Source organism: Panthera leo, chromosome D1 (genome assembly GCF_018350215.1).
Source record: "Panthera leo isolate Ple1 chromosome D1, P.leo_Ple1_pat1.1, whole genome shotgun sequence".
In the NCBI taxonomy this organism is placed as follows: Eukaryota; Metazoa; Chordata; class Mammalia; order Carnivora; family Felidae; genus Panthera; species Panthera leo.
This window is the reverse complement of record NC_056688.1, coordinates 4854288-4874969: the sequence shown is the minus strand read 5'-3', so window position 1 is coordinate 4874969 and position 20682 is coordinate 4854288. Positions and strand designations below refer to the sequence as shown.

At 39.1% G+C, this 20682-nt stretch overlaps 1 long non-coding RNA gene, 1 other non-coding gene and 1 pseudogene across 2 annotated transcripts in view; 1 reads left to right on the top strand and 2 right to left on the bottom strand.

Annotated features, from left to right (window-relative positions):
- The window catches only part of LOC122200735, an 89793-nt gene that overhangs the window by 7157 nt on the left and 61954 nt on the right, over window positions 1-20682 (top strand). The gene's annotated exons all lie outside the window — the stretch shown is intronic.
- LOC122200733 lies at window positions 1923-2700 on the bottom strand (annotated as a pseudogene).
- On the bottom strand, window positions 17272-17388 carry LOC122201561. The gene has a single exon (XR_006194257.1).

The following is a 20682-nucleotide window of genomic DNA, read 5'->3' as shown; positions in this document are numbered from 1 at the left end:
CCTGTCTTACATTTAGGTCTTTCATGCATTTTGAGTTTATTTTTGTGTATGTTGTAAGAAAGTGGTCAGGTTCATTCTTCTGCATGTTGCTATCCACTTTTCCCAGCACCACTTGCTGAAGAGATTGTCTTTATTCCATTGCATATTCTTTCCTGCTTTGTCAAAGATTAGTTGGCCATACGTTTTTTGTTCAATTTTGGGTTCACTATTCTGTTCCATTGATCTGAGTGTATGTTCTTATGCCAGTACCGTACTATCTTGGTGATTACAGCTTTGCAGTATAGCTTGATGTCTGGGATTGTGATGCCTCCTGCTTTGGTTTTGTTTTTCAAGATTGCTTTGGCTCTTCCAGGTCTTTTCTGGTTCCATACAAATTTTAGGATTATTTGTTCTAGCTCTATGAAGAATGCTGGTGTTACTTTGATAGGGATTGCATTGAATATGTAGATTGCTTTGGATAGTACCAACATTTTTTTTTCTGTGATAAACTATTTTTCTACCTCAGTTGCTTAAAGGGGGAGAAAAATAAAACATCATTAGGGAGAAGCACAGATAAACTATTTACAGAGATGAAGAAAATTCACAATGGCTGTAATGTCTGCAAGGCAAGAATACTAGGACAAGTTCACCAAAGCAAAGCAATTCATAGCAAAACAAAATACAGGGTGGGGGAGGGGGAGTCATACAGATATGTTTAAAAAAAATAGCACTCATGAAAAAGCCTGCAGGAAAATCAAAGGAGGCTAACCAATTATTACATCAAGCATCTTTAATGAGATGAGCAAAACTACACAGGTTGGTTCTCAAGGACAGTGACATTCAAACAGATGGATCTGCTCACATAAAAAAATATCCAGTGGAAACATGTGGGTCATTTCTCACAAACTATGCGCATAAACAAAGGGACGACTCTTGAAGGTCCTGCTGTGCTGTACTTCAATCTAAGAGAGTGGGGGTATTTTATTTCAAGTGCAGAAATGGAGGGGATCAGAATCATGGGAAAAGCAAGCCCTTCCGGGGAGGTGACCATCAGGGGTGCCAATCAGATCAGAAGAGACCCTCTGTGTTCTGTCCCCTCCTATGTCAGTGGGCCAAGGGGCCATGATGCCAACAGGGAATTTAAGGCCAGTGTGGGCAGGGAGGTGAGAATGGGGGTTCTGGGGAAGGAGGGGCCCGGCATGGATCTGTGCCCACAGTGCCCGAGACACAGCAGTGCCCAGGTGACTCCGCTGTCCCTTCTCAGAGACAGATGTACATAAGTTATTGGCAATAGCCACGGATGGACTGGCCCCCAAAGACAAAAACAACCAGATAATGCTGGTTTTTGAGATACAGTTTTTCTTCCAGATTCAGTTCAGTTAGCATTTACAGGAATAGGGTGTGTGTGTGTGTGTGTGTGTGTGTGTGTGTGTGTGTGTGTGTTCACCTTTGGTAATGTCCACTACAGGACATAGGTGCTCCAAGCCACATATCCTCAACCCCCGTGAGCCATCAGCACTAAAAGCCCGCCCCAAGGAATGCCCCAAGAAGCTTATTTGGTCAATATTCAAAGTAATTTTATGCCTGTTTCCTGGACTCCCCTGAGGAGGCTCTACAAAGTTTGTAAGAAGTTTCCCTCTGGTCCTGTTACATTCCAGGTGAGGGTGGGAGGTTGGGGTAGGGAGGAAGAATGTTCACGCTGGGTACAAGAAGCAAAATGCCAGGAGACTGCACAAGAAAAAAAATTTCTTTTTAAACTGACTGAAGCAATGAGGACATGAGTCTTTTCTGAGAATTAAAAAAGAGTAAAAGAACATTGGTTCAAATGGGCAGCTAGGACACTCTCAGCAGGCATGGACAGTGGCGGGGCTGGCCCCGACCGGGACTGTGTCCTCTGTCTAGTAATGGTAGCAAACCCCACTTTGTTATGCCTCTCTTAAGATCTAGTTGATAAAAATTATGTGAAATTTATGTGAATCTTGTGAAATCGGCAAATAGTCTGGGAACTGATAGTCATAGCTAGGAGCAAATACAGGGTAGCCACGGCCATAGATAGTCACAAAGTTGGGGTAGCCTAGCATTCCCATGCCAAGCATGAATGCGTCCATGGTGTAAGGCAGTCCCCGGGCCTGGCCTCTTGTCCCCGGTGGGAACATAACTTCCCTAGGCTGAGCTTTCTTACATTCCACCATTTTATTATTGATTTCATGGAAATGAATCCCACAGACTTTTTCTACATCTTCATTCTCAAACGTAACAAAGCCAAACCCTCTGAGCCTTTTGGTCATCTTATCAAACATCAGCATTGCATCCTCCATCTTGCCAAACTGCTCAAAGTACTGTTTTACGTCCTCCACCACCATGTTCGCAGATAATCCGCCTACGAATATCTTCTTTGTTCTTGTGACCATCTTGGGTTGTGCCCCACGAGGAAATGCAACTTTGGGGTCGATCATCTTGGAATCGAACTCATGGTGGGTCTGACTTAATACTTCATCTACACTTGCTGGGTCTGCGAACGTGACGAAACCGGACTCGGGAGCATTTCCTAGTGGGATCTCTAATGACCATACGTTCTCTAATTTCTCCAAATTTGCTAAAATAGTCTCTAAGGCTATCTGGTGACGTCTGCCAGCTCAGTCAATCGATAAACATGTCACCAGGGTCGTGCTGGGAGTTGTGGGCACTGCCGGAGGTGCCTTGGCTCCCATTTGCCTCCATAGTTGAGCCCCCCCCTCACCCCCCCCCACACCCCCCCCAAAAAACCGAGCCCCACAGGGATCGGAGCAGAGCCACAGCTGGCTACCAGCCCGAGATCTCCCGCTCCCTCCTCCCCCTCCTCCTCCTCCTCCCTTCCTCGGGCTCCTCCCAATCTCTCAGCCAGTGGCGGAGCACAGGAAGCCACACACGTGGGCTCCACTGAGCTCAGCCTGGCTGCTCCACATACCCCCCCCCCATCCCCACCTCTCCCCCTCCTCCTCCTCACCCTCATCTGGGTAGTATCAACACTTTAACAATATTTGTTCTTCCTATCCAGGAGCATGGAATATTTTTCCATTTTTTTGTGTGTTTTCTTCAATTTCTTTCATAAGCTTTATACAGTTTTCAGTGTATAGATTTTTCACCTCTTTGGTTAGATTTATTCCTAGATATTTTATGCTTTTTGGTGCAACTGTAAATGGGATCAATTCCTTGATTTCTCTTTCTGTGGCTTCATTGTTGGTGAATAGGACTGCAACCGATTTCTGTGCATTGCTTTTATATCCTGAAACTTTGCTGAATTCATGAACCAATTCTCGCAGTTTTTTTGTGGAATCTTTTGGGTTTTCCATATAGAGTATCATGTCATCTGCGAAGAGTGAAAGTTTGTCCTCCTCCTGGCCAATTTGGATGCCTTTTATTTCTTTGTGTTGTCTGATTGCAGAGGTTAAGACTTCCAATACTATGTTGAATAACAGTGGCGAGAGTGGACATCCCTGTCTTGTTCCTGATCTTAGGGGGAAAGCTCTCAGTTTTTCCCCATCGAGGATGATATTAGCGTTGGGTCGTTCATATAAGGCTTTTATGATCTCCAGGTGTGCTCCTTCTAACCCTACTTTCTTGAGGGTTTTTAATCAAGAAAGGATGCTGTATTTTGACAAATACAAAATTTCTTTCTCTGCATCTATTGAGAGGATCATATGGTTTTTGTCCTTTCTTTTATTGATGTGATGAATCACGTTAATTATTTTGCGGATATTGAACCAGCCCTGCATCCCAGGTATAAATCCCACTTGGGTGTGGTGAATAATTTTTTTAATGTATTGTTGGATCTGGTCGGCTACTAATCTTGTTGAGAATTTTTGCATCCATGTTCATCAGGGAAATTGGTCTATAGTTTTCCTTTTTTGTGGCATCCCTGTCTGGTTTTGGAATCAAAGTAATGTTGGCTTCATAGAAAGAGTTTGGAAGTTTTCCTTCCATTTCTAGTTTTTGGAACAGTTTCAAGAGAATAGGTGTTAAGTCTTCCTTAAATGTTTGGTAGAATGCCCCTGGAAAGCTATCTGGCCCTGGACTCTTGGTTTTTGGTGGATTTTTTATTACTAACTCAATTTCCTTACTGGTTATGGGTCTGTTCAAATTTTCTATTTCTTCCTGTTTCAGTTTTGATAGTGTATATGTTTCTAGGAATTTGTCCATTTCTTCCAGATTACCCATTTTATTGGCATATAATTGCTCATAATATTCTCATATTATTGTTTTTATTTCTGTTGTGTTGGTTGTGATTTTGCCTCTTTCATTCGTGATTTTATTTGGGTCCTTTCCTTTTTCTTCTTGATCAAACTGGCTATTGGTTTATCAATTTTGTTAATTCTTTCAAAGAACCACCTTATGGTTTCATTGATCTGTTCTACTGTTTTTTGGTTTTTGTTTTTTTGGTTTTGAGAGCATTAATTTCTGCTCTAATCTTTATTATTTCCTGTCTTCTGCTGGTTTTGGGTTTAATTTGCTGTTCTTTTTCCAAGTCTTTAAGGTGTATGGTTAGGTTATGTATGTGAGATCTTTCTTCCTTCTTTAGGAAGGCGTGGATTGCTATATACTTTCCTCTTAAGACTGCCTTTGCTGCATCCCAGAAGTTTTGAGTTGTGGTGTTATCATTTTCATTGACTTCTGTACACTTTTTAATTTCCTCTTTAACTGCTTGGTTAGCCCATTCATTCCTTAGTAGGATGTTCTTCAGTCTCCAAGTATTTGTTACCTTTCCAAATTTTTTCTTGTGGTTGATTTTGAGTTTCATAGCGTTGTGATCTGAAAATATGCATGGTATGATCTCAATCTTTCTGTACTTACTTAGGGCTGATTTGTGTCTCAGTATATGGTCTATTCTGGAGAACGTTCCATGTGCACTGGAGAAGAATGTATATTCTGCTGCTTTAGGATGAAATGTTCTGAATATATCTGTTAAGTCCATCTGGTCCAGTGTGTCATTCAAAGCCATTGTTTTCTTGTTGATTTTTTGATTAGATGATCTGTCCATTGCTGTGAGTGGGGTGTTGAAGTCTCCTACTATGATGGTATTACTATCGATGAGTTTCTTTATGTTTGTGATTAATTGATTTATATATTTGGGTGCTATCACATTTGGAACATGAATGTTTACAATTGTTAGGTCTTCTTGGTGGATAGACCCCTTGATTATGATATAATGCCCTTCTGCATCTCTTGATACAGTCTTTATTTTAAAGTCTAGATTGTCTGATATAAGTATGGCTACTCCAGATTTCTTTTGTTGACCATTAGCATGATAGATGGTTCTCCATCCCCTTATTTTCAATAGGAAGGTGTCTTTAGGTCTAAAGTGGGTCTCTTGTAAACAGCATATAGATGGATCTTGTTTTCTTATCCATTCTGTTACCCTATGTCTTTTGATTGGAGCATTGAGTCCATTGATGTTTAGGGTGAGCACTGAAAGATATGAATTTATTGCCATTATGACGCTTGTAGAGTTGGAGTTTCTGGTGGTATTCTCTGGTCTTTTCTAATCTTTATTGCTTTTAATATATATATATATATATATATATATATATATATATATATATATATATATATATATTTATATAATTTTTTAAAATCTTCTCTCCCCTCACAGAGTCCCCCTTAAAATTTCTTGTAGGACTGGTTTACTGGCCACAAAATCCTTTAATTTTTGTTTGGGAATCATTTTATCTCTCCTTCTATTTTGAATGACATCCTTGCTGGATAAAGAATTCTTGACTGCATATTTTTCTGATTCAGCACACTGAATATATTCTGCCCCTCCTCTCTGGCCTGCCAAGTTTCTGTGGATAGTTCTGCTGCAAACCTGATCTGTCTTTCCTTGTAGGTTAGGGACTGTTTTTCCCTTGCTGCTTTCATGATTCTCTCCTTGTCTGAGTATTTTGTGAATTTGACTATGATATGCCTTGCTGATGGTCAGTTTTTGTTGAATCTAATGTGGTCCTCTGTGATTCCTGGATTTTGATGTCTGTGTCTTTCCCCAGGTTAGCAAAGTTTTCTGCTATGATTTGCTCACAGAACCCTTCTACCCCTATCTCTCTCTCTTCCTCTTCTGGGACCCCGATGATTCTGATGTTCCTTTTTAATGACTCACTGATTTCTCTAATTCTTAAATCATGCTTTTTTGCCTTATTCTCCCTCTTTTTTTCTGCTTCATTATTCTCTATAAGTTTGCCCTCTATATCATTGATTCTCTGTTCTGCCTCATTCATCCTTACCGCCACGGCATCCATCCGTGATTGCAGCCCAGTTTTAGCATTTTTAATATCATTTTTGCTATTTTTTACTTATTTTATCTCTGCAGAAAGGGATACTAATCTATTTTTGACTCCAGCTAGTATTCTTATTATCGTGATTCTAAATTCTGGTTCAGACATCTTGCTTGTATCTGTGTTGGTTAAATCCCTGGCTGTCGTTTCTTCATGTTATTTCTTTTGGGGAAATTCCTTCATTTTGTTATTTTGAAGGGAGAAAAGGAAGTAATGAGGTAGAAACATTAAAATTTAAAAAATAAATTAAAAAATATTAAAATTAAAAAAATTTAACACACACACACACACACACACACACAAATTGAATAAATGATGCAAGATCCTAGGTGTGTTTTGGTCTGTGTGTTGAAAGTGGTTTGACAGATTAGATTAAAAAAAGGGGTGGAAAAAGAAAAAAAAAGGAAATTTTTTGAGAATTTGAAAAAATGAATACACTGAAGTGGACTAAAATAAGATGATGGTGGTACACTAGAATTTGAAAAAATATACACAGAAGTAAAGAATATAGTAGAAAAAAACTAAAGAAAAATATTTTTATTAAAAATTAAAAATAAATGTAAAATTTTTCACTTTCTGTTTAAGAAAAAAGAAGAGAAAATAAAAAGAGTAAAAAGATAAAGAAAAAAAGGAAAAAAGAAATCATGAAAATTTGAAAAAATACACTGTATTAGACTAAAATAAAATGATGGAAATAAAATAGAATTAGAAAAAAATTTACATAAAAGCAAAAAATATAGTAATGAAAATTAAATAAGAATATTTTAATAGAAATTGAAAATAAAAATGAAGTAGTCCTCTTTGTCCATTCAAGAAAAAGAAAAGAATTGAAAAAGAGAAAAAAAGAAAAAGAAAGAAAAAAAAAAGGAAATTGTTTAAAATTTTTAAAAGGTGAATACACTGAATTAGACTAAAATAAAATTATGGAAGTAAAGTAGAATTTGAAAAAATTTACACAAAAGTAAAAAATATAATAAAAATTAAAGAAAGATACTTTTAATAAAAATTGAAAGTAAAAATGAATTATTTCTCTTTCTCTATTCAAGAAAAAGTAAAGGATTGTAAAAGAGAAAAAGGAAAAAGAAATAAAATTGAATAGATGAACCTGCTAACAGATTGAAGTAGGACTGAAATTGCTTCATTTTCTCCTAAAAGTCAGTCTATGTAAGTCTTTATAGTCCATAAATTAAGCTAGCGATGAGACTTGTTTCTTGAAGAGCAAGGTTGGCCCAGTTGGGCAGGGCTCAGTGTAATGGCTCAGTTCTCTGCTAGATGGTGTTGCTAGCCTACTGAGGTGGATTGTTGTGGAGCTCGTAGGTGGGCATGCGCAGAAGCAGTGAAAATGGCACTACCCAGCTACCCAGTCTGTGCTCCAGGATCAGCAGTTGTGCACGCATCCTCTGTCTTCAGCTTTTGCCCACTCCCTGCTTTTTCACTCTCTGTACCAGACCCCAGGCACTACCTCTCTCCCAAGTTTTGTCTCAGATGCGGCTGTTTTCTCTGGCCCCTTATTTCTGAAGGACTGCATCTTTGACCCATTCCAGCCCTCTGTGGGAGGGTCTCACTGAGCAATGGCCGAATGTAGTGGCCAAATATCGGCAACACCCAGAAACGCCCGCTGAACCCTCTTGTTGCCTGTGCCCCAAGACTGCGGCCAGCTGCCACCTGGCCCCAGAAAATGTTTGGGAGATAGTGTAGCAGCAGTGTTTCAGGGATGACGGAAAATCACAACACACATCTGGCATCAGGCTTTACCCTTAATGACCTTGCCCCAGCACCAGCGAATGTGGCCACCTTCTGGGGTCTGTTGGGACCAGGTGGCTTCAACAGTCTCTACCAAATGTTCTTCCAGCAGTGGAACCGCTTTTCCCCATGTGGCCCAAGAACCTCCTGGACCCCACTCTGTTCCTGGGGATTTGCCCTTCCCACCAGAGCACTGCCAGGTATTGAGGTGCAGAGCTGCAGCCTTTGTGCTCCCCTTGTTTACAGTCTTAATGGAATTTAAACACTCTCCTTTCTCCCTGTTTAGTTTAGTCCCTGCGACTGTTTCCAATTTTCCACTTTCTCTCCAGCTACTTTTGGGGAGGGGTACTTTTCCTGTATTCTCCCCCCTTCCCCAGTTTCCATCCTCTCTCTGTCCACAAAAGTGATTCCCTACCTTTTGCAGCTTCTCACTCCCCAAGTTCATTTCTCCGCACCATGTACCTGCTGAATTCTGTGCTTCAGGTTGTGCAGATTGTTGTGTTAATCCTCCAATCACTTTTCTAGTTGTGTAGGATGGTTTAGTGTTGGTCTGGCTGTATTTCATGGACAGGAGACACACAAAAAACTTCCATGCTGTTCCGCCATCTTGGCTCTTCCCCTGAATATAGCTTTTCTAACTATAAAGAGACATGGTTCTTTTTACCAGGTCACATTTTTTTGTTTCTAAAAATACCAATTTTAGCACATCTCCTGTTTAAAAGAACCATCTCTGTTTCTTTCTTAGTAAAGAAAAGATAAGGAAAGGAAAGAAAAGGCAACTTGGTGTGTGTGTGTGTGTGTGTTTGTGTGTGCATGTATTGCCATAAACTACTGTATGTGTGTATGTGTATATATATATATATACACATATATGCATACTGTATTATATACATATAGTACCCTCATATACATACATACATGTATACATACATACATATATACACATATATATGTACACATATTTACATACTGTATTCTATACATATAGTACCCTCTTATGCATACACACACACACACATATACATACATACATACATACATACATACATAACTTTGGCCAACTCCTTGAACTAAAAGACACTTTACAAATAACTTTGGCTAATGATGATTCTGGCTATAAATGTATTTTCTTATGAAGATAGAAAACAAATAAGGGTCTAGAGAACAAGGGTTTTGAACTGATAAAAATGGGAGGAACCTAACTTATCCTTCTATTACAGCACATTTCATGGTGTGCTTCCGAATCGTCTCCAGGTCTTTCTCTCCACCTTGACTGTGGGTATCTAGTGGTTAGATGCTATATTAGTCCTTTGTAACCACACCAATAAGGCAGGGGGCCTGGAAGGGTAGGTATTGTTTGAAAGAAGTATTGTTTGAAAGACAAAGGCTGAGGAACTGTTCCAGAGGAAGGAAAGCTAAAGATACAAGACAAATGCAGTGAATAATCCTGTATTGGATCCTGTGCTAGGAAGGAGCCATGAAGAACATTACTGGGCCAATAAACGGAATTGGAATATGGAGTGTGGATTAGATAATATTGTACCAAAGTTAAATTTCCTCATCTTCAAAACTGTACTGTGGTTTTGTAAGGGAACATCCTTGTTCGTAGGAAATATGCACTGATGTATTTAGGGAAGGACCTTTGCCACTTAATTCTCAAATTGTGTGTGTGTGTGTGTGTGTGTGTGTGTGTGTGTGTGTGTGTGACAGAGAGAGAGAGAATGAGAATAAAACAGAAGGGATAAATTTCTAACAAATTGATGAATCTTTATAAAAGAAAATGGGAGTTTTTGGTACTATTGGTACTATTTGGTACTATTCCTACTATTCCTACTTTGGTACTATTTCCTACTATCCTCTAAGTTTGAAATTATATCAAAATCAAATAGTTCTAAAAGCTGTTGAATAAAATGATAATTAAGATAGGTAAGCCCAAAAGGACTTTGTATTTCTACTTGGTGGTAGCCCCAATTAAGAAAAAAATCCAAACCTAAACTAAAACACATGAATAAGAGCTTGTAGTCTATTTTTATATTTAAGTGTGTTTTTCCCCCAACGTCACTCATGAAAGCACCAAATTTTATACATGTAATGAGTGTCCAGAGTAGAGCCCATCTATGAGGTGTATTTCCTCCAGTTCTGTGGTCTTGTTTATTAATCTGTTGCAGTGCTAAGGACCTTGAAGATGAAATTAGAATAGTGTCTGAACATAATCCACTCCATTTATCTAATACTGCAGGGAACTGGTCTCAGAGCAGGTGATTCATGCCTCTAGTGATAGGAAGGGTGCCTGGGTGGCTCAGTTGGTTAAGTGACCAACTTCAGGTCAGGTCATGATGTTATAGTTCGGTTCATAGGTTCAAGCCCCACATTGGGCTCTGTGCTGACAGCTCAGAGCCTGGAGCCTGCTTCAGATACTGTGTCTCCCTCTCTCTCTGCCCCTTGCCCACTCGTGCTCTGTCTCGGTCTCAAAAATAAACATTGAAAAAACATAACAAATAAATACCCACGGTAAATGACTTTTCACAGTCTGTCATCAGTGATTAGATACTATTGCAATGTGCTATTAAAGTGTTTCTGTGTTTAGGTGCTTTCTGCCTCTGTCTACAGCAGCATGTACAGTTAGTTAAACAGAATCTTCACCTTAAGCAGGACATCATGCTAAGTAGCTGTTTAGTGTTTCAACTGAGCTAATAGTTTAGAGTGAACTATTTAAAGGTTATTAAAACCCCTGTGACAATTACCACACATAGTTAAAATGACCACGGCTCACTTGTTGCAATTCATAGTGGGTCAGAGCATCTGGCACATGCTTGATACTCATTTTCTTTCTTGTTGGACAGATGGAATACTTTTCAAGAACTATATCCATTTTTTAAAGTTTATTTTATTTTAGAGACAGAGAGACAGAAACAGAGTATGAGTGGGGGAGGGGGAGAGAGAGGGAGACACAGAATCCAAAGCAGGCTGACAAAGTTGTGCTGACAGCTCAGAGCCTGGCACGGGGCTCAAACTCACGAACTGTGAGACCATGACCTGAGCTGAAGTCAGATGCTTAATCGACTGAGCCACCCAGGTACCCTAAGAACCATATCCATTTTAAATGCATCTCTGTGTAATTCTTTAAAGCCCTAATTGTTGTATAGAAATAATGGGATTTAAGTGAATTATACTCAAATTTCAAACTTGTATAGGATCAGAAGCCAACATACAAGGCAGATAAATGTCATTTCATGTCTCCCTACGTCTTCTTAACCACCCCCCTCCAATCTGACGTCCACACATGCATTTTCATGCTGTGACATACTTGACAATCTTGATCCTTAGGGGGCACAATTTTTAATTAAATGGTGGGCTGAATCTAGTTACTGATGGGAGGCAGAAATTTAAGTAACAGCGGTATTCACAAACCAGTATGGCTGCTTCCACTTTAGTATGCAAGAAAAATAGGGATTTGGGGGATAGAGTATATCTTACCACAAACAGGCTTGCCTGCTCTTGGTTTCATTCTTGTCTTATTTATCTATGTATTTGGATCATTCTCATAAGTCAAACAGGGATGTTAGTAAGTTTCACTGTTGGCTCAGTTCTCCTGGCAACAGAATTGTAGTTTATTGGCTCACTGTTTTAAAAGAAGATCGCCCACCTTGCAAGGTTTGCACTTGCAACAAGGTGGCCATGGTCACAAAGCTTAAAAAAAAAAAAAAACAAACAGTATATCTCTTTGCCTTCTAGGGCACCAGGCCAACCATTTCATTGTCACTGGGATAGAAAAAGCAAACTCTGTTGACAATTGACATCCTTCTGGAAGCTAGAAAGGAATTAGCAATCAATATTCTGGCAAGTCCTGGGAATGGACTGAGGAGAGAAAAGCCAGGGGTTTTTTTTTGATTTGTTTGTTTTTTTGTTTTTGTTTTTGTTTTTTCTTTCATTTATGACTTTCTCTACACCACACTAAATAAGTGCTTTGGAAAGAATGGTTTTTTTTTTAATTTACATCCAAATTAGTTAGCATATAGTGAAACAGTGATTTCAAGAGTAGATTCCTTAATGCCCCTTACCCATTTAGCCCATCCCCCCTCCCACAACCCCTCCAGTAAGCCTCAGTTTGTTCTACATATTTACGAGTCTCTTCTGTTTTGTCCCCTTCCCTGGTTTTATATTATGTTTGTTTCCCTTCCCTTGTGTTCATCTGTTTTGTCTCTTAAAGTCCTCATATGAGTGAAATCATATGATTTTTGTCTTTCTCTGACTGAGTAATTTCACATAGCATAATATGGTCCAGTTCCATCCATGTAGTTGCAAATGGCAAGATTTCAAGCTTTTTGATTGCCGAGTAAAACTCCATCATGTATATATATATACCACATCTTCTTTATCCATTGATCCATCGATGGACATTTGGGCTCTTTCCATACTTTGGCTATTGTGGATAGTGCTGCTATAAACATGGGGGTGCATGTGTCCCTTCAAAACAGCACACCTGTATCCCATAGATAAATGCCTAGTAGTGCAATTACTGGGTCGTAGGGTAGTTCTATTTTTAGTTTTTTGAGGAACCTCCATACTGTTTTCCAGAGTGGCTGCACAAGCTTGAATTCCCAGGCATCTTTTGTTGACTGAAAGTTCAAGATCTTACAGCTCTGTAATATCTTCTTCCTGTCAAGTACTAGATTTGGTTGACCTTTGGATAATGCTTTTTTGTTTGCTTTCAAATATTAACTAAGATTTCTCATAGAACCTTTAGTTTTCTTTAGGAGTTAAGGAGTAATAGGGCAGGGATAAACGTTTATAGGAAAATGAAGAGCTCTGAATACAGACATTTTTGTTTTATATCTCCTTTCGGTCAAGTGGCCCCTAAACTGACCTATTAAGCTATCTATAGGAAGAAATTAAGCCTTTGGTCTGTCTTCTTCCTTTTGCACCTTCTATGTCCCATTGTTTTTCTTCTATCCCCTCAAAAACAGGTAGAGTGTCCCCTTCTTTGTCCTCCTATGCTCTCTTGTGATAACCCCAGGGAGGGTCTGAGTGATAGGACATGAGTTGGATAGTAGGGCATGCTCACAAGGTACTGATGAGGTCAGACTAATTTGAGAAATGATTCTTGTTGGGACATTTTAAGAGACAAGAACAGGAGATGATTCTTAGGTTATGTCTCCAGGATCTGCCAGTGCATCTCAGAGGTAGATTGTGCTCAGCTTACTGTCTTCATTCCTCATCTGCCCCGAATTTAAAGATGGGGGTTTTCACTAAAATCTAGTCTTTGGCATTCTTTTGCATGAATTTGTTGTATGTGTCCTATTGTGATAATGACAAACTTGGCTTACTGGTTTTTGGTTGACAAAGTGATTTTATTAGCAATTATTTTATTCCTCCTTAAATTCTCCTCGTTGGTCCCTCTGCTAAGTTGTGCATAAAAGAGGATCTAACACGTACCCATGTGGGCTCTCCCTGTTACCACCACCATCACTTTTGCTTTGGAATGGGAATAATTTAAGAACTTAAAGCCACGGACTTATTAGTATCCAGTCCATATTTTCTGCATTATCTACATTTCTATATTAATGAGCCCCCTCATGTTTCAGTTAAAATTTAAAGCAACCTAAATATTCATTTATTCATTCACACATCTACTGAACAAATATTTATTGTACACTGGGTACCTTGTGTAGGCTCTGATTTACTCAGCCAAGTATAATGGAATGCTATATAAGTTCATTATAGAGCATTCTGTTATCTTTTTCTCTTTGGGCTTCTGAAGCATTCTGTTCGGTGCCTTGGGTCAAAGACACTATAATGTAGAACATAATCTGCCCCGATTCCTTAGTGTATCTTCCTATTAAACTTAGGTGTGCCATATTACAACTTATAAGGCTTTAGTATCAGTAATCTGAAACCTTTCCATCCTCTTGGTAATGGCCCACACCTTAGATTATTGTGAAGAAATAATTCAAAACAAGAAGAAACTTTAAATAATGGCTCGATGGCGTTTATTGAATGCTCTTTATAATGACAAAATATTGGCAACAACCAACCGTCTTACTGTGAGGAAATGGTCAATTAATATATGATCTGCTTCCGAGGATATTAAGCAGCTGTTGCAATGAGAACAGTGTGGCAAGATGACACTGTGGCATGGGAGAATGTTTATGATGTTGTGATAGCCTGATTTCCCCAGGAAACAGACTCAGATGAAGATTTGTGCTCAGGAACCCTTAGTTAGGACCAATGACACACCAGGCAAACCCCTGTAGATATCAAGTCCTGAGAATAATGCTTTGTGGCTCGCAGCTCCACCCTCCAATCATCCCTTTTTCTGGAAGTTAGGTAGCATGTGTTTACAGCTTTATAGTTTCACCAGACTACTTCCTTGTGAGGATGTGAAGAAAGGAGAGGGGCCAGGGTTCACGTGCTGTCACAGGAAAGGACTCTGCTCAGCTTTTCACAGTTGCCCTCCATGGAGACCAGGAAGACTCATCTTTGCATTACAGCTCATGTCTTTGGATACAGGTTGCCCTGGGGAAGGGACGTTGGGTCAGGCAGCCATATTTAGCTCAAGGCAGTTTCTAGAGCAAGACTCTGCTGAGCACTGACAGCTACAAATACCCCCGCCTCTGCTAGAGAGAAACAATTACACAAAAAGAAAAATAGGCAAAAACCAAGTGTTTTTGTGTCCACTGTGAATCCAGCTTTGTAAAATATGTGTATGGGTATGCACAAAAACTGGAAGGGGACAGAGAAAAAAATGAACACAGCTATGTCACAAAAGCAAAAGAAATAATAAGGGCATAACCCTTTCCCCAAAGAAACCATGAATCCAAAGAGATTATTGGTTCCTTTACAATAACAGAGGAGCTCAAATGTAGACGGTATCCCCTCCTGATTTAAAAAGCTGGCCATTTTTGTTAATTCTTGTGTGTCTGAGGCTTGCCCTTGTGTTCTATTTGTGGAATATGTCCAGATGTGGTGTGACAAATATAGCTCAGAGTTCCTGTCAGATTCCTGTGGAAATGGTAACACACATGAACAGTCTCTGTTCATCTGTTCATACAGTGGCCTTACCCATGATGGAGAAGACATAGAGGATATTCATTCAGTCCATGCGTGTGCCATTGGTACTGTTTTTCCATAGTCCTCACTTGCTTCCCTACCTGGCCTAGCATCTTCCATATGTATGATCTAAAGGGAACGGAGTATGAAAAGTGTGGATGGGGTCAGGGCAAATAAATAGGACACTGAAAAACAGTTTGAAGTCTATACTCTAGTGAGGATGAGTAAATACAGACATCTATTTTCCCACGTTAGAGCACATATACACACAGGGCTGAAACCTGGAGTCAAAGCATCTCACGTCAGCTCCTCTTATCTGAAATAGACCTCTTTTATCTCTGCCGCTTTCTTGTTCCCTTCCTCCTGGTAACTTATAGTGTCCTTCGAAATCACACCTGTTCTGTATCTTTTTTCTCATGTACTCTTGCCTTTCACATCCATTTAAGATCATTCTTTTGAGCTGCCTTTAATGGATTTTGAATTAGTTCTTTGAAAACAAGATGAGAAGACAAAGGAGAGGCTGTGAGCTATTTTCAGGGATTTTAAAGGATTTTTGTGGGGAGAGCAGAGGGTATAATAGAATATAATAAAGTGATAGGAATAGATTGTTTCTCTGTGGAAGAAGGAAGGAATTATGTGATCACTAGAGATATTATCAGGAGAGCATGCTTCAGGAGTTCCTCATCATGGGTGGTGTAGAAGTAGACGAAGGATGACTATTTATGAGGAATACTATATTTTTTTAGTATGTACTATATTTATTTATTTTGAGACAGAGCACAAGCTGGGGAGGAACAGAGAGAGGGAGAGAGAGAATCCCAAGCAGGTTCCACACTGTCAGCGCAGAGCCTGATGCAGGGCTCAAACCCACGAACCATGAGATCATGACTTGAGCTGAAATCAATAGTTGGATGCTCAATTGACTGAGCTACCCAGGCATCCTGAGGACTACTGTATTTTGATGGAGGTTAGACGGGTTAGTGCAGTTCCAGGGCATCTAATGACTTCATGTCACTGATCTTGTGTGAAACAGTGTAGCTATAAATTATTTTGTAAATAAACATGTACATAGTTCCATGCTATTGTCCTCCAGAAGTACAAAAGTACTAGGATTGCTTCTTCATGCATCCTGTAAAAGCTGCCATATGCTACTGTAATAGCCACATCATGGACGTATGATGTGATAATTTCTGTCACACTTAAAGTCTGATATTTGGCTAAGGAAACTCATAGGTTTAGCTTTAGCTAACTCTTACCTATATCATTTGGAAAGTGGTAAAAAATTTTCAGATTCTCCTCAATTTTATTTCTTTACTGTAACACAACTTTCATTCCAAAACCTAATCGTTTCTGTACAAATTGGTCAGACACGTAGCTCCCAAGACTGGGTTGCAGCAGTTCAGGAGGGTGACTCACACAGCTGAACAATTGTAGAGGCGTAGCAATCAAAGAGGCATTAGCAGTGATTAATGGCTCCGAGTAAGCCCTCTGAGGATCTGTCCTTGTGGAAATGAAACTCTCCTGCCATCGCTACGGTGGCCTCCAATTTGAGCAGGGACAGTCGTCATCAACGGAAGCCAGAGTCCATGCATATTTGCACTGTGATTCCCTCTCCAACCTTCTTAGCCACCGGGTGAAAGATTGGGAGAAGTACAGGCATGAGAAATGATGAGAGCAGCTCTCTGTGGGAAGATGCCAAAGCCTGTGAGCCATTGCCCTATTTATGCAATGCAAAAATGCAGGTTTTTGGGTATAGAGCTGAGGCAGGTGCTTGGCCAGCTCCTCTTTGTAATGAGCTTGTGTGTGTGTGTGTGTGTGTGTGTGTGTGTGAGAGAGAGAGAGAGAGAGAGAGAGAGAGAGAGAGAGGGAGAGAGAGAGAACATTAGAGTGTGTGTGTGCATGCACTTATCAAATCTGGCTGGAACTTGTTTACATCTGAAGATTCAGGATTTTCTACAATTTAGGGGAAGTTCTTTTGGTTTATATTTCTTCCTCCATTGTTTTTTTCTTCTCATTCTAGATCACACTGTTTTTAGAGGTTGTACTTTTCATTAATTGTCCTACTAAATCTGTTTTAGAGTCAACAGAGGAATCCAGACAAATATATATAATACAAGGGAATATCTGGTATTTTACAAGAAAGGCACACAGATAGGCTTTGCTGTTTGAAAGGAAAGAGAAACAACTGATAATATTGGAGTGTAATTTTATGATGCTCTTTTTTTAAAACTTAGATTAATCTCTTAATTTACATATTAAAAATTTCCAATCATACAACATTCGACACCCAGTCTCTATTTCATCATTTCCATAGGATGCTCTGCTTTTTAGATGTGGTTTCTTGGTGAAAAATGTATCGCAGACTGTAAATGTGGCCCAGATTATAAAGAGTCTGGCTTCACCTCCATTATGCCATATTTCTATCAAAATTTATATCCTATGCATATTTTAAAGTATATCTTAGCATATTCTCCAATTTAAAAACTTTAAACTTAACCATCACAAATGTCCCTGAAGCACTTAATATGCTTTTGATAATACCTACTTCTTTGGGTATTCAGTAATTAATCTTAAATATATTAGAGAGTTCCCTGTTAGCAAATTCTTTGTTAGCTCAAAGATGTTAAAACCCTATTTAAAAAAAAAAAATCTGAGTGTATACTCTGTTTTCTTTAACTATATCATAAAATTTGAAACAATTAATTTTGGTTCACTTATATTTAAAAGTAAATATATGACATAGTTGTGTTCCTTTTGGAGAGGGGCAGAGATGCCACAAATGCAGTAAAAGGAGAATGATTTGCTTCTAAAATAGTAGAAACTCATTGTTTAACTCTTCACAGATTAAGGCCAAGATTGATAAGGATCTTTCTTTTCACTATTATACCTATATTGTTACTTACTTAACTCCAGAATATCCTGAAACTACAGAGGTTTTATATCACCCCAACAGAGATTCAAATGAAACTGTATTGATAGATCAGATTGAAAACAGTTTTCTTTAAAATTACAATTCAGGCAATGGCATTTCTTTTTTTTTCTCATGAATATAATTTATTGTCAACTTGGCTTCCATACAGCACCAGTGTTCCTCCCAACAAGTGCCCTCCTCAATGCCCATCACCCATTTCCCCCTCTCCCCTGCGCCCCATCCACCCTTAGTTTGTTCTATGTATTTAATAGTCTCTTGTGGTTTGCCTCCCTCCCTCTCTGTATCCATTTTTCCCCCTTCCCTTCCCCCATGGTCTTCTGTTCAATTTCTCAAGATCCACATATGAGTGAAAACCTATGATATCTGTCATTCTCTGACTGATTTATTTCCCTCAGCATAATACCTTCCACTTCCAGTGGCATTTCTTTTGAGCCTTTCTCCTTTGTTATTATTTAGACATATGCATATAGTATTTACCGGTAAGTCTCCCCTGGGAGGCTGAGACCAACTTCAGTCATTTCTTTATAGATTGGCAAGACACTAGAATAATATTTTTATTAAAGTGTCATCTGGGTTTCAAACTAGCTGACAAAAACCTTAGGGTCTTCCTGATAAAAGTATTGTTTCTGGACAAATACTATATGCTGTCACTTCTATGTGGAATCTAAAAAATGCCAAATTCACAAAATGGCGATTCCCAGGGTCTGGGAGGTGGGGGATTGGGGAGATGTTAGTCAAAGGGTACAAACTTCCAGTTACAAGATGAATATGTTCTTGGGATCTATTGCACAGCTTTGTGATCATTGTTAACAATTATGTATTATATGCTTGGGTGTTGTTCAGAGAGTAGATTTTAAATGTTCTCACTACCAAAAAGAAAAAAAATTACATATATATATATATATATATATATATATATATATATATATATATATATATATCTTTTTACAATCTGGACTTGAGATATAGTTGTGCTTGAGTTACATTACTTAAATGTGAATTTGATGGAGCTAAATAATTAAAAGGTAATTATGGGGCATCTGCAGCTCACAGAAGTGAGTAGCTGGTAGGTATTCACCTCCTCAGTTGATATTTGGTCCACATAAGGATACATTTGCTGCTTTGGTGTTTTCCTGTGTTAGTGGGGACCCGTGCCCTTCCTGGGTGGCAAGGATGGTCTCTGGATCTAAAAAAACACTAATTGTACTCTTTTATTGATACATCTTCCCCTAGAGGACCCAGGACCCCAAATGTACAATGCTGTGTATTTGGTGCTATCTCTCTCTAATTACTTGGTTCTCAATGAAGGTAATATTTCCTTTTCCAAGTATAGTGGTCATATTTGTTACAGTTTTATAAAGGAAGTAATTTTAGCTCTCCAATAATATTAATCCAGCTGAAAACTTTTTGTTTCTTTACTTGTCACACACTCCTTAACCCCTTACACCCAGTAGTCTGCCCCACTCCTCCACTAAAATTACTGTCAAAGGTCCCCAAAGTGCTGACCAATCCATTTTACAGTTTTCTGTCTTTCTTTTACTTGACTTCACTGTGACATTTGATAGCTGTTGACTGCTCCTTATAACTGCTTTCTGTTGACTTCAGTGATACATTAATTCATTGACCATCCAGCTAATACATATTAAGCATCTCCTAAATGACAGGCAAAATGCTAGGTATTGATTAAATAACAGTGGGCAAGATGTGCATTTCTTCCCTCGCACAGATGTTTTCCTCTGTGTTTATTTCACAAGATGTGGTATCAGGCAGACTTCACCTTGAGACCTACCTTTGCTACATATAGTTGTGGAACTTGGGCAAATGTCTTAACATTTTTCACCTGTAAAACGAAGACAATTAAAAATATCTACTTGATAAGAATTTTTTAAAGTGTAAAGTCATCTATGAAAATATTTGGCACATTGTTTAACATTATTCTCACTGGGACCTCTCTAGTTCAGTCAATGTAGGCTTTTAAAGACATTATAGCATCTCTGGCTGGTGTCTTTGACTCTGGTCTTGGTGCTCAAAAGTCCAGCCTTTGTGTTGCCCATCAGTTAACAGCTCACCCCCTCATTCCTATTCCCCAGATGCTATCCACTTACAGTTTGCCCATCCCTGACCATGCTGGGCTCTCCCACTTCTCTGGTTCATCTGTATTCCATTACTGTCCATCTGTCAGTGTGACTGTGCCTTCCTTGTTGGGTTTTTGAACACCCACTTTTATTCAAGTTCTTCAGACACTATCACAGGCATGGGGCTCAAACCCATGCCTCTGTTAGGCTCTAACAGAGGCAAACAGGAAAACCTGTAGAGGAGAGAGTCATACATTGTTTTCTCCATTGTCCATAAGTATTCCCATTTGCCTCTGTCACAGCCTAATCACACTGTGACTTAATTATCTGTAGAGGCTCATATCAGAAAAGAATGTGTCTAGGTGTCTAGGTACCCTTAAATGTGGCACAACTTTGGTTTTAAAGGTACTTTTTAAAAATTTATTTAATATTTTATTTTTTATATGTTTATTTTTGAGAGGGGGAGAGAGAGAGGGAGAGAGAGGATCTGAAGCAGGCTCCATGTTGAGAGCAGAGAGCCCCAATGTGGGCCTCAAAGTCACAAACCAGGAGATGGTGACCCGAGCTGAAGTTGGATACTTAACTGATGGAGCCACCC